Source organism: Nomia melanderi, chromosome 2, assembly GCF_051020985.1.
Source record: "Nomia melanderi isolate GNS246 chromosome 2, iyNomMela1, whole genome shotgun sequence".
Lineage (NCBI taxonomy): Eukaryota > Metazoa > Arthropoda > Insecta > Hymenoptera > Halictidae > Nomia > Nomia melanderi.
This window is the reverse complement of record NC_135000.1, coordinates 6,207,398-6,225,804: the sequence shown is the minus strand read 5'-3', so window position 1 is coordinate 6,225,804 and position 18,407 is coordinate 6,207,398. Positions and strand designations below refer to the sequence as shown.

The window sequence follows — 18,407 nt, the reverse complement described above, 5'->3', positions numbered from 1 at the left end:
CTCCGAAAGAAAAACTTCCAAAAACCGCCGAATCACACAACAACCTCCTACGACTGCAACCATTCGAAATGTCCCAGTTACCAAACAAAAAAAATTCTGAATCTTCCAAAGATTCCCAAAAGACTGCAAAAAGCTGACCGACAAATCTCAGCAAAAAAATCCCAGTTACCTTAAAACCAAAAATTCCCAATTACTCGAAAGCACCGATATCCGCCGAGAAGTTCTGAAAAAACTGGCGAGGAGTCCCGGAAAAAGATCGTGATCACCGAGCGCCCGTTCCATCGTTATCAATCAATTACCTCCACGTGAACCGACTGAAAAAACCGATCGGTTCCCGGTTCGGCGCGTCCCGCGGGGCAAAACAAAGGACGGAGACAGTCTAACCAGAGAATGAGTGCCGGCGAGAGGGGCAGAGAGGGTAGGGGGCTCGCGACGACGGTGGTCTGGGTTCGGAAGAGGGCAGCTCTCTCAGTCCGACAGCGCGCGCGACCTCGAGCGGATCACGATCGTTTGCTCGTGACTCGGTGCCCGCGTAGATCCCGCGATCTCTCGCCTCCGTCGAGGATGAGAGGGCCCGTGCGTACGGTTCGCCGGTGTCCAGGGAAGAATTCCTCCTGACGTATCTCTCCACCGTTCCTAGGTGTCTTCTCGGGAGGTCGGAGGTCAGTGGAGGTGAGTGAAGTGCGTCGGAGTGTGTCGAGAGTCTTTTCACCTTTGAGTGCTGCAGACGGTCTTTCACGTGATCGAGGAATTATCAGTTAAACCCGTTTGCATCGTGTTTAACCCGTTCGTCCCGAATGGTACGCAAGGGTGCGAACGTTTTGAATTAGTGGGAAGGTAGGATTTGATAAAGGAAAATTGTAATATATGGGATCTTTGATTGTGGCTGACGGTTTGAGGGGTAATTGGCTGTCAGTACGATTAGTTTGTAGGTGGTAGCTGCTTTTGATGGGGTTTATGTTGGGAGAATGTGTATTCGGGGACGAAAGGGGTAAATATTCTTGAAAGGGTGGGGTTTGAGCAGCATTGTGGTAATTGGACTCGTGGAATTTTTAAAAGATTTAATTTAATTAAATTTTTTAAATGTGGACAGTTGACTAGTGAACGGTTTTATTTGATTGATTTATGTGATTGTATGATTTTTGTGTCATGTGATTTGTATGTGATTGTATGATTTGTATGTTATTATATGATTTGTATACGATTGTATGATTTGTATATGGTTATATGATTGTATGATTCATATATGATTATGAGTTTTATATGATTATATGATTTTTATATGATTATATGATTTGTATATGATTGTATGATTTATATATGGTTATATGATTTATACATGACTGTATGATTCATATATGATTATATGATTTTTATATGATTATATGATTTATATATGATACTATGATTCATATATGATACTATGATTCATATATGATTATATGATTCATATATGATACTATGATTCATATATGATTATATGATTTGTATATGATTATATAATTTATATATGATTCTATGAGTTTTATATAATTATATGATTTGTATATGATTCTATGTTTCGTATATGATAATATGATTGTCATTACAAATATCTCAGTATCACATACAATCACAAATAATACTATACTAATAAATACAAATTTCGAGATAGAAAATTTTCTGGCAGACCAACTGCAGCACTTAAGGGTTGAACCGGTCACTTGCATCGTTAAGGCAGTCGTATATCGCAAAGTGTTGAAGATATCCCTGAAATATGAACGATTTCAGAGGAATTTCTTTGGAAGATATTTTTGTTGTTCCATTAGTGTTAGGTGAGGTGTTGAGGATGATCTGTGGGGAAATGATTATGTTCGTGTCAAGGGCATTGTTGATCTTGGCTGTTTACAGGGAAGGCTGACCCTGTTGCGTAAATTAGGAACTGTTTGCGATGGGTTTGTTAGAGTTGCGAGTAAATTTTGTGAGTTTTGGGGAGGTGGAAAGCTTTTGAAGTGCACAGTGAGACGAGAGATTGGTTTCATGGATCGTGAAGTGTCTGAACTGTTCTGTATGTTAATGTCACACTAACAATTCATAGAATTCATTGAAAGCAAAGATATTTCATCAAATTAACCTAATGTAGCATTTATTTTAATTAGTGATCGAAAAACAGTTGATATTTCAATTACATTTATCGAAGTCATTAGATTTAATTAGCATTCGATTTGATTCGCTGTATATAATAAAATAAATCTGAATTCTTTGATTTTAATTACATTTAAACGAAACATAATAAGTGGACGTTCATTGTAACATGCTTGACATCTAATTGATTTAACAGTAAAATTACTTGCATTCCACAATTTATATTTCTGAGAGAAATTACTGTTCTATCACACATTAATTCTATTAATTTGAACTCGCACAGAGAGTTTAAGGCGACAAAGGGATTTTTATTGAAATCCAATTTCTGTAAATTGATCTTTAATTGCATATATTTCCGGGAACGTTCGTTCTCTCGAATCACTCGGACGCTAAACCCGCTCGAATCCAGCGTTTGTTTATTTATTATTGTACCAGAGACGTAAGGAAACGTGTTTCATTATACTTTTCTCTGAAGTTTTTCTCGATAACAATAGAACGTCCATGAATATTGTGAAATGTCGAGACTGATAACGGTTTGACGCGATGAGCCCAATGATCTGAGCTCTTAATCATCGAGATTACCATCAAACAAGTTTCCACAGCTTCGTGAACAGTTCAGACACATAGTTCCAAGTTGTAATGAAGTCAAGATTAGCTGACACGAAGTCTTTGAACCGCACGAGCTAACGAGCTCCATTCAGATCATAGATCATAGATCGGCCTTCCTTGTAGCCAGGATGTCGTGTCTATTAATTATCCAGCAAGATAAAAAACATAATGAAGTATAGCAAGTTCAACTAGAAACATGGAAAAAAACATAGATAAATCATTTGAAGAAATGAAAAATATTTTCACATTTCACTGATAAAATTGCTTAGTGTTCTTAGTTCTAGAATTGAACTTAGTATCTTAGAAGTTGAGTCAAAATTAATTAAGTATTTTAAGCATTTCCTTATAGAAAGTTTAATAATGTAATCATCTTCTCAATGATGATGTATAAAAAAGGATTTCAATTATCGTTTCCCATATAATAATTACAACAGAAGTTATTATATACAAAATGATAAAATTCGCAATTAAAATTGTTAAGAAATTATTAAGAAATTAACTACAACTTCAATTCACGAGTTTATAATTCAACCGTTAATCGTTCATCAGCAGCAGGCGATTACTATAAACAGCAGGTAAACAGCAGGTAGAGTGTTAATAAAGACACAGATAATTTTGTTGCGTTTTTTTTCATCGTGAAAAAAGTAACGATGCAAGTGAGCGACGAAAGGACTCTTTCGTCGTCGGTTTCATTTTATCCCGTGAACGATTTTCCTTTGGAGTACCGACGATCGCCGTATCGCGTTCCTCGTGGGAAGGCTAAGAGCTCTTCCAGGGGCTCATATAACACGATAAAGCCGTCCGGTAGATTGTCATAAACGTTGACAGAGAATCGATTCAGGGCGGAGGGGAGGACGAGCTTTATTTTGCTAGGGTACGTGTTAAACGATTACGACGAATCACCAGTTCCGTGGGCAGTTAGGCTTCCTCGATATCGATTGCGAGTGCCACCGGGGATGCACGGTAAACATACGACGGGGGAATATTTTTGGAATCGATGGGACTGGTTTTGATGAAGTTTGAGGAGGTTTGAGGGATACGATCTTGATTGATTGGATAATTTAGTCGTGGCGAACTGTTTGAATTTTTTATGTTTGAGGGTGAGAAATGTTAAGGAAATGTGAGATTCTGTTGGTTTGAGAAGGTTTGAAGGTTTGAAGAATTTGACGGATTTGAAGGATTTGAAGGATCTGAAGGATTTGAAAGATTTGGAGGATTTAAAGGATTTGAAGGATTTGAAGGATTTGAAGTTCTTGATAGATTGGATACTTTAGTGATGGTGAACTGTTTGAATTTTTTATGTTTGAGGGTAAGAAAAATTAAGGAAATGGAGATTTCATTGGTTTGAGAAGGTTTGAAGAATATTGTTCACAGATTGGAGAATTTACGAACTGTTTCAACATTTAATCCTTAATATTAATAAAATGATAATTCGATTGGTCTGAAAAGGTTTGAAGAGTATGTTCTTGATAAATTGAAACATTTTCAATCTTCAACAATGAAAATGGTAGAATTGAAGAAATTTGAAGACTAGCTTCTTGATCGAATAGAAGATTGAATTGTGGCGATTCTTCGAAGTTGAAAAGATAGAATTCGATCTCGAACTTATCGAATTCTAGCTCCTATAGCTAAAATATTTCATCACAGTGAACCTATCTCTGATATCTATAAATATAAAAATCGATAAATTTTCAAAAGTTTAAATATAAATTTCTCAAACAATTTCAAAGTCTAATAACGGTCTATCTTTAAACTTTCAACTTTGCACTATTAAATAATCAATAACCTCTACGACGATAACGTACGTACTATCACAATGAAAATACTTCAACAATTATTCCAACATTCACTGGCACGAATAGAATACAAAGTTGCTATCGTAAAGGGCAAGCATTACCATTGAACGAGTTCATTTTAAAAGCATCTCCTCGAAGTACGTTCTACAAAATAGGAAGAAATACGATACACAATGTAAGGTGTTCTCTTTGTTGTTTGGCTTCGTCGTAGATGCTCGTTCTTCTCTACCTCTTCGCCAACCTGTTTTTTGTCATAAAGAAATATCAACGATGCCACCAGTAAGACGTGACAGCTGTTTTCCAGAAACACGACAATTGTGCAAACAAGATACATATCTGAAGAACACGTTCCCGAAGAGTGCGAGCAATTACAAAGGTCCTTGAACGTTCCTTGGAACCGTATTATGAAACAGGTGTTGAAATCTAGATAACTTTAACCGATCAAGCGACCGGATTTCAAATTCTGAGTTTCCTTCTGTTCATTAAATTTTCAATTTTCATTCCTCCTTTTGTTTCTGTTTCCACTAAAAACTCTGTATCATCTAATTTGTTTATCTCCATAACTTTATCTTAAAACCACTGAGCAGTTGCATAGACTTTTAGAAATTCTTCAAACTCCAAGAGTGCATCTATTGACACTTTAATGGTTCAATGCTTGCATATTGCTAAATCAATGTGTTTAATCAATTCTCAGAACTTCTGTTGTCTTTTTAACAACTGCGAAAGGAAAAAAGTAGAATTGGGTCGTTTCGACCTGTCTGGTAGTGTTAGTGTTAGGCAAGAATTTTTATTAAGGAACGTGGAATATATTATAAGCAGGTGTTAAAGTCTATATCACTTTGAGTATCAACTTTTGCTGAGAAACTTGGAGTTACCTAACGTAGCTATTCAACTGAGTAATAAATTTTAATAGTGAGGCTACAGAGTTGACAGCCAGGACATATGATCGCTCTGAGACTCCCATTTCCATCAAGGGTCATGAAATTTCACTAAGTCCTCTTCCATGGGATCTTCAATAAACATTAGACTGTCAACGTCGTAAACAATTGCTACGAAGTTTCATCTTTCACCTAGGAAGCTCATAATTTCATCTCAGAAATAATAATTGAAGACTTTTTTACTGTAGAAATGTCTGATACGAGAGAAGATTAATTTAATGAATATTTTGACAATAGAGAAACTGTAGTTTTGATGGTGTATTTTGAGAGAATTTGCCCTTGACTCGGTGCAGATGGTATCTAATCTCAATCGAATTCACACTTAACCCAGAAATAATTCAAATTCATTCTTGACCTAACACAATCATAATTCAGACTTAACTCTGTCCTGATTCGAATCTTATCTAGGCCTAGTAAAGTCTGGGCTGCGTTAGATCCAAATAAAACCAGGATCTAATTTAAGCTCACCATTAGGCCTAACTTAGATGGGTAATCCATTAGACAATCTATCCCAAAATTAACCCGCTATCAATACAATCCAGAAAATTTGGAAATTTCAAATGAAATTAACAACTGAATATTAAAATCATCTAGAAATACTATTGTAAAAACAATAGAATTTCAAGTAAACATTATTTCCAAAAAAATTAATTAATATACCTTTCTATCTTACTTCTCTGCATTAATTAAACTGTACAACATTGTCCTCACTTAGACTCACAAATATCCCCATAATTATGAAAATAATCTGACTCAAATTAAAAAACCACGAGTTTATAAGCTATTTCACGTCACATTATCTTAAACTAAATTAAAACAAAAGCAAAATGTACGACTCAGACCATTTTCATAATTAAATTATTCAGACACAATCTAAATCCCGATTGTATCGTCGTGTCGCTGTTTCAACTAAAACTTGGAACGTTATCAAAATAATTGTACAATTTTCTTGCAACCCTATTCACCCTTGCCTGCTCAGCGTGATCATTAAATGCATTGGGTGGCCAAGAACCATTTCCTGTTCAGGATTTCGGCGGCGAAAGGGAGGATAGCTTTCCCGACAGCTTCGGGGATCGTTCCGAACGAACTGACCTAGAAAAATTCCTGGGAAAAGCGCGGAAAAGGTGGGATAAGGTCTGGAAGTCTATTCACGTAATCCTGTGCACGCCATCGAGTTTAATAGAAGCATTTTCTCCCCGCTGGATTCCTTAAACTTCAATCGGCCTGTTACGGGCACTGTTTCCGCGTGACATCGATGTAACTCAAGCCTTGGACAACCTTATTTCCCAAAAAGCTTTTGTCTCCGGGCTCTTTGAAAGTGACGGTTATGTTTGAGTTTCTATGAAAGTCAGATTTTATTTGCGAACGACGTTTTATCGAGTGTTGTCGAAAGTGGAGTCGAAGAATTTCTCTGGATAGTAATAGTAATATTTATGGATATTAATATTTGATAATAAATAGTAATATTTCTAGATATTAATATTTAATGATAGATAGTAATATTTATGAATATTAACATTTGATAATAAATAGTAATATTTCTAGATGTTAATATTTAATAATGAATAGTGATATTTCTTTTATTTTTATAAACGGTGAGAATAGGGTCTATAAATAAATAATATTGAAGTAGGTATTATATTAATTAGTTATTGATTAATTTTATATTATTAGATCTTCTCTAATGACTATTTTTTATTATTGATTTATTATTCTTACCTCGATCAATATATTACTAGTTCTTTTTGCCCCATAATATTTAATTCATAAAATTCAACTGAATTTGTAGTTAAATATAATTAAATACAATCATCAACTTCAACCAATTTCAATTGTCTCTATTAAATATTTAAACACTCTTAAATTATCCAAGAAGTAATATTACATTCCTCTTCTCACTTTACAAGAAGAACCATCGAACTTTCGAATTCGAAATTCCTCGAACCGCTGAAATATTAATTCAACTGAACACACAAGAATCTCCGGGACTATAAATACTTGCAATCATCGGCTGGAAGTATTTAAACAAGACGCAACGAGGCCAGGTCCCGCTCGAATCATCCGGAACCGTAGAATAGATGAGTTCGAGCTCCTGTTTGCCCCGAAAATCGTTCTATTTCCGAAACGGCACGGCTCGTCGCCGGCCGCGTGACAGCGCGTTCATCATCGTGACAAAAGTTTCCGCGTGAAATCGGTCACCGGCCGCGCGAGAAACGGGGCGTCTCGTGAAATCCAGCTTCGACCGGCCTGGATATACGATCGAACGAGTCCCGACCCTTGAGCCGTGCGCCGTTCGTTTGAACAGCGCTGACAGTCAGCTGGCTGTGTCGCATGGGAACGATTCGACGCGGAAAATGTGGCCCCGATACTGTGAAGAGCAACAGCTGCGCGGGAAAAAAGCGTCCGCGGAGACCGCTCGAACTGCGGAAGAAACCGTGCAGTTGGAACGAGAATAACACTCGAGCCGGTCGTGAGCTTTTACTGGAAGACGTTGGACTGAGCGCAATTTTGGTCTGTTAGGTAGAGGGTGGAATAGTTGGAAAGGCTGCCAAGCGTTGAGGCAGTGAACTTTGGATTTTGTTTTGAATCGGACCGAACTTGTTCCGTGACTAACTTGCATTAAACTGAACTTGAATAATGAGTAATTTGAATTGTACTGAACTTGAGTAATGAGTGACTTGAGTTAGACTGAACTTGATCCGTGACTAACTTGAATTAGACTGAACTTGATCGATGAGTAACTTGAATCAGACTGAACTTGATCGATCAGTAACTTGAATTATACTGAACTTGAGTAATGAGTAACTATAATTAGACTGAACTTGAACAATGAATAATTTGAATTATACTGAACTTGAGTAATGAGTCACTTGAATTAGACTAAACTTGATTGGTGAGTAATTTGAATCAGGCTAAACTTAGTCCAAAACCTAACTTAAATCAGACAGAACTTGATCATTAAGTAAGTTAAATGAGGAATTTGATCTATAACGAACTTAAATCAGATTGAATATGATCCATGACTAATTTAAATCAGACTTAACTTCATCCATGACTGACTTAGATCAGCCCTAACTGAATAAAAATCTATCTGAATCTCAGCCTAACTGCATAAAAATCTAAACGAATAACATCTTAACTGATTTCGAATCCCATTGAACCCAAACCGGACTCAGTCCAAATTTTATCTATTCTCAGCTTTATCAAAAATTACCCGAATATAAATTCCTCTAAATCCACTGCTATCTGAACCCTTGTTCCGGTCCCATAATTATTCTGAGGCCTCAAGTAACCTAGAACTATACTGTATTTCTAAACAGCCTTAACTTGACCCACAACTCAGTATTCTCCGGACGTTTGTCGCGTTATAATTTCGATGAATTTTCAAGAGTCGTGGTTGGAGTGTCTGAAATGTTGCCAAGTTCCAAGAGACTGAACTCTAAATCGTTAGTGAGGGTTTGTTAAGGCTCAAGAGGCCGACCGTGATAAAACACTTGGACCGAGTAACGTGTGCATGCGTGAATCGCATAAAATGTTTAGTATAATCCACTATTCCGCGAAGTAGAGACAATTCTCTTACACCGCGAGCACATTTTCTTAACCTCGTTATAATCATTATAGCCATCCCCATCGAACCATGCGATCAGCTGAGTGTATGCCGACCTAGTTTCACTTTTGCCAAGGGAAAAGACGAGGAAATAAGACAGAATTACATTCCCTCTTATCTATAGCCACTCCGAACGGACGTTTAGTGTGTCGTGCAGACATTGACTTCGTTTCCTTAACATATTTCGATGTACAGTATCTTAAAACACAGACAAAATTTAATAATATTGGTTTACTTAAATTTAGAGTCTCTGAGTAACGATCATTTGGCTGACAAATCGTACCAGTCGAAGTGAAACAATTCACGCGATCAGTTTTCACGTTATTTTGCAACACGTTGTATAATTGCACTTGACATTTGAAACGATTTTGTAGTGTGCTTCAGTTCTCAGGGATTTTCGGAAAACAAAGATGAATAAGAATAGCATTGCCTTGCATTTTAAACGTTATTTTCAATGTACCTGAATGTGCTTAAATAATGATTATTATTATAAGTATGAACAAGTATTAGATTTAAAAATAAAAAATATACATATATATATATATATATAATTGCATAATTATTTAAATGGTAATTATAATGTAGTAAAATAATAAATATACATATATATACAATAAATATTTATTATTTGACTACATTATAATTACCATTATATATAATATATAATTAGCATTTAAATAATTAAGCAATTATTGTCAAACATAATTATTATTCACATTTATAATTATAATTATTATTTTAAGTACACCATAATACTCTGTTGTACTTTGCAGGTGTGCATTATTTAAAGTAGCAAAATATTGACGAAGTGGCTGGAAACGGTAGCATTTATTCGACAGTTTCCAGTTTCTTTCATAATTGAATGGCTTCACATTAGCCCGCTAATTTGCGTTAAAAAGTGTAGTTCGCACGTATACTCGTTGAATATTCTATCACTGTTCCACGACAGAAATAAACAAAGTTTCCTCTGGCGCGGGAACCGCGCTCCGAGTATGTTTATTTTAAAAATGAGTGCTTATTTTCGGTCAGCCTGGTAGTCCGCGGTTTTCGCGTTCCGTCACGCGGTGCTTCGTCCGCGAGCCATTTGAAATTTCCCTTCGGGACGAGGATGCAATCTCCGGGGAAAGCAATTTCAATCACTATTAGCTTAGTCATGGAAAAATTAGCATTAATTGGAATGTTTATGGAATATCGATGAGCAGCTGGGGAAGAAATAAAAGCAGTAGGCTGGGAACAACAAGTCCACTTAAAAACATAATTAACAGTGAACGGAGCTTCTACTTACATTTCTCGATCAATTTTCCCGCTTTAGATTCTATGGGAGTGAACATCTTTTTCGATAGATTTTCAGAAACTTGATGAAATGCTTTATTATTCTGAAGTTGGAAAGGATTTTAAACACTTTGTACATTCTTATGTTTACTGTTCTGAGTTATTGTAAAGTTCCAAAGTTGGACGTTTTAAAGTTCTAAGTTACAAAGTTCTAACCTCCAAAGTTGTAAATTCCACAAATCGAAGCTCTCATGTTCTAAATTCAACATTTCTAAGTTCGAAAGTTTCAAACCCCCAAATATTTAAGCTCCGAAGTTCTAATATCCAAAGTTCTAAGCCTCAGAGTTTTAATATCCGAAGTTCTAAGTCTCGAAGTCCTAATATTCGAAGTTCTAAGTCCCAAAGTTCGAATATACAAAGTTCTAAGCCTCAAAGTTCTAATACCCAAAGTCTAATATTCGAAGTTCTAAGCCTCAACGTGCTAATATCCCAAGCTCCAAGTCCCAGAGTACTAATATTCGAAGTTCTAAGTCACAAAGTTCGAATATACAAAGTTCCAAGCCTCAAAGTTACAATACCCAAAGTTCTTAACCTCAAAGTTTTAATATTCGAAGTTCTAAGCCCCAAAGTTCTAATATTCGAAGTTCTAAGTCACAAAGTTCGAATACCCAAAGTTCCAACACCAAATTTCTAATCCTCAAAGTTTCAACACCCAAAGTTCAAATTCCCAAAGTTCCAATATCCAAAGCTCTAATCTCCCACACTCCAAGCTTCAACCGTCTAAGCTCCAAAGCTCTAACTCCCAAGCTACAGCTGCGCAAAGCTCTAATCTCCAACGTTCTAATCTCCAAGTTTCCAAGATCCTAAGCCAGCAAAGCCGATTATTTCGAAACACCGACATTTATTATTCCAAACAACTTTCAATCCCCAAAACTTTGTTATTCCTCATTGTTCCTCATTATCAGTCCAAATATTATTCCTACACCGAAACCGCATTCTAAAATTACGCATCGCCTCTAATGCGTCCTTGACAATATTCATGAAAGAGCACGGCAAGATCGCAGGCTGCTTTGTGCCGCGCGAAACACCGGCGTGGTTGCGTGGGATTAACGAGAAGCGATGACTTACAATATTTTCCGAGCGCGTGTCTCGTGGGAGGCGCGCACGAGCCCAAAATTGCATCCTCGATCCCCTCAAGGCGAACCGGAGTAATTATTCCTCCCGGCGACACAGCGGAATGCCTGACAGCGGCTTGGCATTCGACCGTGTTTTCGAAACAATCCCGGATCACCAGTTGGCGGACGCGTTCGATCATTGGCTCGCGGATTCTCCGCGTCGGATCCTGGCGCATCGGTTCCCGCCGATGAATCCGGTGCACTGGGTGCATCGAATATGTCCGGGGGAACCAAGTTTGCCATGAGAAGTTAATTATCTTGGCTGGTAATAAGGCAACGCCACTCGCGACGACCCATTAATGCAGCGTACCGAGCAGCCATCGATTTCTATTAGTCTGCGGAAGATGAGGCCTAAATACCATGGGCGATTCACCAAATTTTCTTCATCATTAGGAGGAAACATTGATACAATGTTATAAAGGTTTGTTGGAGTTTATAGTTCAGTAGAGTGGAAGAGAACTTTTATGCTGATTACGTAACCTGTGATTTACTTGGAATTTGTGACGTTGACTTGGAGATAGATGGGTATAGACTTCAGTTGAATCTTGGTAGTAACTAGGTCTTAGAAGCGGAAATTTGGGTCTTGGGACTATTATTGTTGATTATATTTGTAGATTCTTGTATTGATAGGTTGTAGTATCTTTCAGGGATATAAGATTGATAGGGCCGTATTTGCCTTGATATCTTAGATAATAGAATTCTTGGAATAATTAATATTTTGGTAACCTGGTTATCGTGTTGTGGATCTGTAGGTAATCTTCATAGAGTGCTACTTGAATCTTTTTGTGTGGAACTATTGAAATTATTTGGATCTAATAATTTAAATCCAGAACTAACTTGTATCTTTTAATAATTTAATTGCAGATCTAGCTTGTGTCTCTTAATAATTTAATTGCAGATGTAATTTGTATCTTATAATATTTTAATTCCAGATTTAATTTGTATCTTCTATTAATTTAATTGCAGATTTAACTTGTATCTTTTAATAATTTCATTCCAGATCTAACTTCTATCTTCGAATGATTTAATTGCAGATCTAACTTGTATCTTTTAGTAATTTAATTGTGGACGTAACTTGTATCTTTTAATAATTTAATTCCAAACCTAATTTGTATCTTGTAATAATTTAATTGGAGATTTAACTTGTATCTTTTAATAATTTAATTCCAGACCTAACTTCTATCTTCTAATAATTTAACTTCAGACCTAACCTAGATCGGAATTCAATTTAGATCCCCTATTCACTAAGACTTCAGGATAATCTGAAGTTAGACCCAACTTGAACTTCAAAATAACACAATTCCTAGGCCAGAACAGATGAAATCGTCTGTTAACCTGGAACTAAACCCAGTTCAGCGACTGTTATTCCAAATACAAGTCAATTTACTTATACCCAAACGATACAAGGAATTTATCGCGTTACTTAACGACTGTGCTACATACCGTTATCTTCCAAACCGCACGGTAACCTACTGTATTTAACCAAGTTCCAATATTATCCACAATATGGTCGATTCCATCATTCCCGGTTGCACGCGACTACAAACTGGTGTCCATTTATGCTCGCGCTGATGCACAGATAGATAAAACGCTCACGCGAAGTATTTCCACGTAGGTCGGCTCTTGAGAGCGTCTTAGAGTCAACTGGATAACGTGTCTTCTGTCTGTAAAATCTGATTTAACACCCTATTAACAGGAAACGGTAATTAGCATCGTTGAATCCTCAAGCATTCCCGACAATTTACTCCAATTCGTATCGTTTACTTAATACTGCTTTCATTGATGTTTAAACTAACGTATAATCAGTTAAGAATTGCTTAAAATTACCGTGCGTTAGTTATTGTTGTTATTGTGAATTATTGTTTATTTATTCTTATTGCTGTTATCAAGGGTTATTTATTAATTCTTATTATTGTTATCAAATATTATTTATTATTTTGTATTACTATCAAATATTATTTACTAATTCTTATTATTGTCATCAGCTATTGTTTATTAATTCTTACTATCATTACGAATTATTGTTCATTAATTCTTATAATTCTAAAATTTCATTCATCACTTTCTATCACTATTACCAGTTATCATTAACGAATTAATTAAAATCAATGTTACATTACTTCCACAAAAATCATTATTTCACAACCAAAATGGAACAAAAGATATAGTTCAGTAAAATATTATTTTTACCAACAATCAATAAATTCTCTGCGCACTGCGAAATAAACTCTAAAGCACTAACTAACTTCGAGGATTCAAAACAGCTCAGAGCAGGATCTCCATTTTTCAGAAAGAAAAAGGAATTTATTAGGAGATGTTGCACTCTGCAAGCTTCGCAGCGAAAGTATTTCCTCTCGTCTGGATCCTAACGGCGAAATTGCTTCCCGAGTGAGCCCATCTCGCTGTACACACTGCTCCATATTTAATCATCCTTTTAGACACAGGGAAAAGCAACGTTTCGCGTGCTCTCTTAAACGGGACCAATCTTATTCGATTATTTCCATTCGTATCGAAGAGACGTGCAGTGGAAACGCGATTTCCTTTCGCCAGCGATGCGTTATATTCACTTTTAATCCGTTCGATCGTCTCATCGCTGTGATTTACGCGGGTCAGGGTTTCCCCTCGTATTTCACAGGCATTTTTCGCAGACACGAGCATCGATCAATCTCGTCGATACTTGAAAAATCGAGCGAAAAATTTTCCCTGGAATTCCACCTCGGTTTCGAGACCTCGGCAAATTTGTTTAGATATTTATCTCCGAAGTGAGATAAATGTAAATTTGATGGAACCCTCCCGCGAGAAATAAGCGAGCACTTTCTTCGTGAGAGGCGGAGCCTCGCCAGATGTCTCTTTATGTCTCTTCAGGGCGGACGGCACTTCCGGCAGTGGCGTACTTAAATATTTTACCCCATGGTGTGTGCCGCGGGCTTGCGTCACTGCGTCGCGCGGAGGAGAAACGGTGCGGAGATGGGAAAGTCGAAGGGGCAATTGTTTGAATTGTGTTACCTTTGCGACCTCTTCTTTCGTTTTGCCTTTTGATTCTCGTTTTGAACGTGTGGCCTTGATTCTGCTGAAGGTTTGGCGAAGTATCTTATCGGTGAGATTGTTGTTTTGCCTCCTGGAATGAATTTAGGAAGTGAAGGAATCTAGGGATTAATAGATTTGGAGATTTGGACATTTGGAGATATGATAATTTGTAGATAAAGACGTTTGGAGATTTGGAGATTTTTAAGTATGAATTGGAAGATTTGGAATTGGGAAATGGGAACATTGGAAGATTGGAAGACTTGGAAATGGGAAGAATGGAAATAAGAGAATAAGAAATTGGATAGTTGGAGAAATGGAAGATTTTTAACTAGGAAAAATGGAGAATTGGAAATGATTAAATGGGAAAAATGGAAAATTGGAAATGATGAAATAGGAAAAATAGAAAATTGGAAAGGATGAAATAGGAAAGATGGAACGTTGGAAATGATAAAATAGGAAAATTGGAAATAATAAAATAGGAAAGATGGAAAATTGGAAATGATAAAATAGGAAAAATAGAAAATTGTAAATCATAAAATACGAAAAATGGAAAATTGGAAATGATAAAATAGGAAAAATGGAAAATTGGAAATGAGGAAATAGGAGCTTTGAAAACTGGAAGTCCGGAATATTGAGAAATTGGAATATGGGAAATGGAAAAATTAAAAAATTTGAATTCTCGCTACACAAGGAAATAGAGTAATAAATTCATAACAAGACCAGTTATCTCCTGTGCGATTTGCGTCTGATTAGACTCGCATTAACCGTCGTCGAGTAAGATAGACTGATAAAGATCCAACACTACCTAAGACATGACGTAGTCTCACACGAAGCGAAACATCTTAAGATTAGCGTTGATTAATTGCTCTGGCATTATTGTACTTAGTATTCTATCTATGACGTTCGAATAAAATGCTCATAGATTAGACAATGAATTCTTAGCAATTCTTAGAACCTCATAATAAGCTAATCTTCCCAATTAAATTTCCCAATATTCTAAACTTCTAATTTATCGAAATCATCTCTCAATAATTCAACAAAAACCCAAATTCCCACTTCTTAAAAAAATAAACGTCTCTCTAAGAAATTATTAAAAAGAACTAATTTACCAATATAAAAATTGAATTTTAAATCAATTAACATCTGAAGAGTAATTTTAAAGTTTCCACAAAGAAATTTCAACAAGTCAATGGATCTGCTCGGTAGTTTTAATGTTATTCAACGCGTCCTTCGTCTGTCAAATTTATTATTCAAGGACATTGTCTTCCTACATTGATTGGAATCTCTGCTCATAGAATTCTCTGATCGAAAATCAGCGGAGTTCATGTTGGCGATGTAACGCAGAACTGAAACACGTCAACGACCCAATCACAATCGCTAATTCCCTCGTCCATTGATGAACGGTTCAAACAAACCAGTGTCCGTGTGCGGCTCGTTCGATCCCGCAGAAGGATAACGCGAACGCGCCCAGTTCTAATTAGAAGAGCTAATTCGGTCTCCGCAAACTTCCTCGTCGGTTGACCAATGCTCGCTGTTTAATTCGTGCTCGTCCATGGATGGAATAATGTATGAGGCGATGCGACTATTTGCACTACGTTCCTCGTCCTTTTCGGGGCATAGATAGCGATCGATAATTTCATCAAATATCACGTATAACAACGAATAATCCATTATTGTCCCAGCGAGTCAACATGTAATTCACTCACATTATTTGCCATTGACTTGAATCAACATCCTCGGCCATGCTCGTTAAATTCAGCTACAGAGGACTGTAAACAACAGTGAATCTTCGATATTTTTACTAATATCAATTTTTTAAATATTTCTCAAATTTCTGATACTGTTTTTTAATATTCTTCGTAATCAAATATTTTCCTTGCTACATTCTACGGAGTTCAATTCTTTTTCCTTATATCTTATTATTTATCTTAAATATTCTTTAAAACTTAATACTCCTTTAAGTGTTCTGCAAAATTGAATACTTTCTTTCCTCTAAATTTCAATATTTCTCTACACACTCAAACCCCGATATTTCGCTAAACACTCCCCAAACCCCAATATTCCACCAAACACCCTTGAAACCCCAATATTTCATCAAACACCTTCAAAATTTACTAGATTAGATCTAAATTTTATATATTTTGATATCGTTTCTTGATGCTCTCGGTGCTTTGTAACGTATACAGTTATTCTTGACCATGTGTCCCTCAAGAATATTTTGTTACAAAAATTAACGACCACATGTGGTACACGTGGCACTGAACGTGTTAAAACATACTCTACGCGAATTCGTCCTGCGTTCGACGAGTACAATTTTTTTATCTTATTGCGAGAACGAGACTAATTTTCTCCAACTAAATTCCACAGTTAACACATTGAGCGCCGGCCCCGCGATAACGCGGGATTTTTAGTCTATCGTTTAATCGCTAATCCTACGTTCATGTAACATTTTAGATATGTATAACACAAATCCAAAATAAAATTTACAAAATCGAATTCCTTATTCTCTTCCGTAAATTAGAAATGTTGGTGTAATTGATGTTTAAAAATGTATCAATATAATCACCGACGGTCGCGTCTTTAGCAGCTGAAATTTAGCCGACGTTCAATGTGTTAACTGGTTAAACTCGAGCAACGCGTTTCAAAGGGGAAGTTCGCTCGCAGGACGCCTGGAAAAAGCTGCCGGGACAAGGGTGCGCGCGCGTGTCGCTCGTTAAGTCCGGTAAATTCGGTGCTCCGTCTTTATCTCGGGAAACGGGACCGAGTTGCGGGAGAATCGATCGTCGGCGTAGAGGAAACGAGCGTGATTTATTGATCGCGTGGACGTGCGATGTCCAACCTCGATTTCCAGGACTGTGGTTCAGCACTCGAGCCCTTTTTACCCGGCGAAGCGGCCCGGTGATCGGCGATTTCGCATCGAGGGCAATTTAATCGGGCAAAAGCCGCTGCGCTGTTATGAATACTTCATCGCCGGAATGAATATTTGCTGAGTTTCCTTCGTGTTATCGCCTGCCACCTGGAAACAACCAGGATAAATGAGAGATGACGAGGAATATTGATTTCGTTTTTTCTTCGTCGGGGTGACAGTTGCGGGGACTGTCGTTTCTTTGTGGGGAGACTTCCATGGGCTTCAGTTATTCTGTTTGGGAAGATGGGGACGGGATGAAGGGATAACGTGCAAGGTGGAGTTATTGGTAATTTAGGGGCGGACTGATTGAGTTTTGAATATAAATTGGGTGGTGATTTGGGTGGTGATCACTAGTGGTGAGGGTGAGTCGTCAGTGATAGGTAATCAGTGATAGATCTTTGGTAGGAGGGGAAATGTTGATCGATGTGGTATTGAGCTGGCAGTGACTGGGACTAGGTGTAAATACATGTGGTATAAATGGAGACCCAGCTGGATCTAGGTTTGAATAAATGTAGTATTAATGTAGACCTGAGTGGATCTGCTTGTAAATAAGCTTAGTGTTAATGTAGACCTGGATGTAGGTCTAAATAAATGTAATATTAAAGTAGATCGAACTGAGTTTAGTTCTAATTAAATTTAGTATTAATGTAGATCTACCTGGATCTGGATTGAAATAAATCTAGAATTAATGTAGACCTATCTGGATTTGGTCATAATTAAATCTAGTATTAATGTGGACCTAGCTGCATCTAGATCTGAATTAATCTAGTATTAATGAAGACCTATCTGCATCTAGATCTGAATTAATCTAGTATTAAGGAAGACCTATCTGGATCTAGATCTAAATAAATCTAGTATTAATGTAGACCTATCTGAATCTAGATCTAAATTAATCTAGTATTAATGAAGACCTATCTGGATCTAGATTTAAATAAATCTAGTATTAATGTA

General features: G+C 36.8%; 1 protein-coding gene across 6 annotated transcripts in view; it reads left to right on the top strand.

Moving 5' to 3' along the window:
- dnc (phosphodiesterase dunce) overlaps window positions 1-18,407 on the top strand; it is a 220,604-nt gene that overhangs the window by 13,261 nt on the left and 188,936 nt on the right. For 4 of the 6 annotated variants that reach the window (XM_031972665.2, XM_031972755.2, XM_031972581.2 and 1 more), the window contains exon 1: window positions 463-672. The exons of the other annotated variants lie outside the window; for them this stretch is intronic. The gene's annotated coding sequence lies outside the window, so the exon portion shown is untranslated. Of the gene's footprint in view, window positions 1-462; window positions 673-18,407 lie in introns of those variants that run through there. 6 annotated transcript variants of the gene reach the window in all.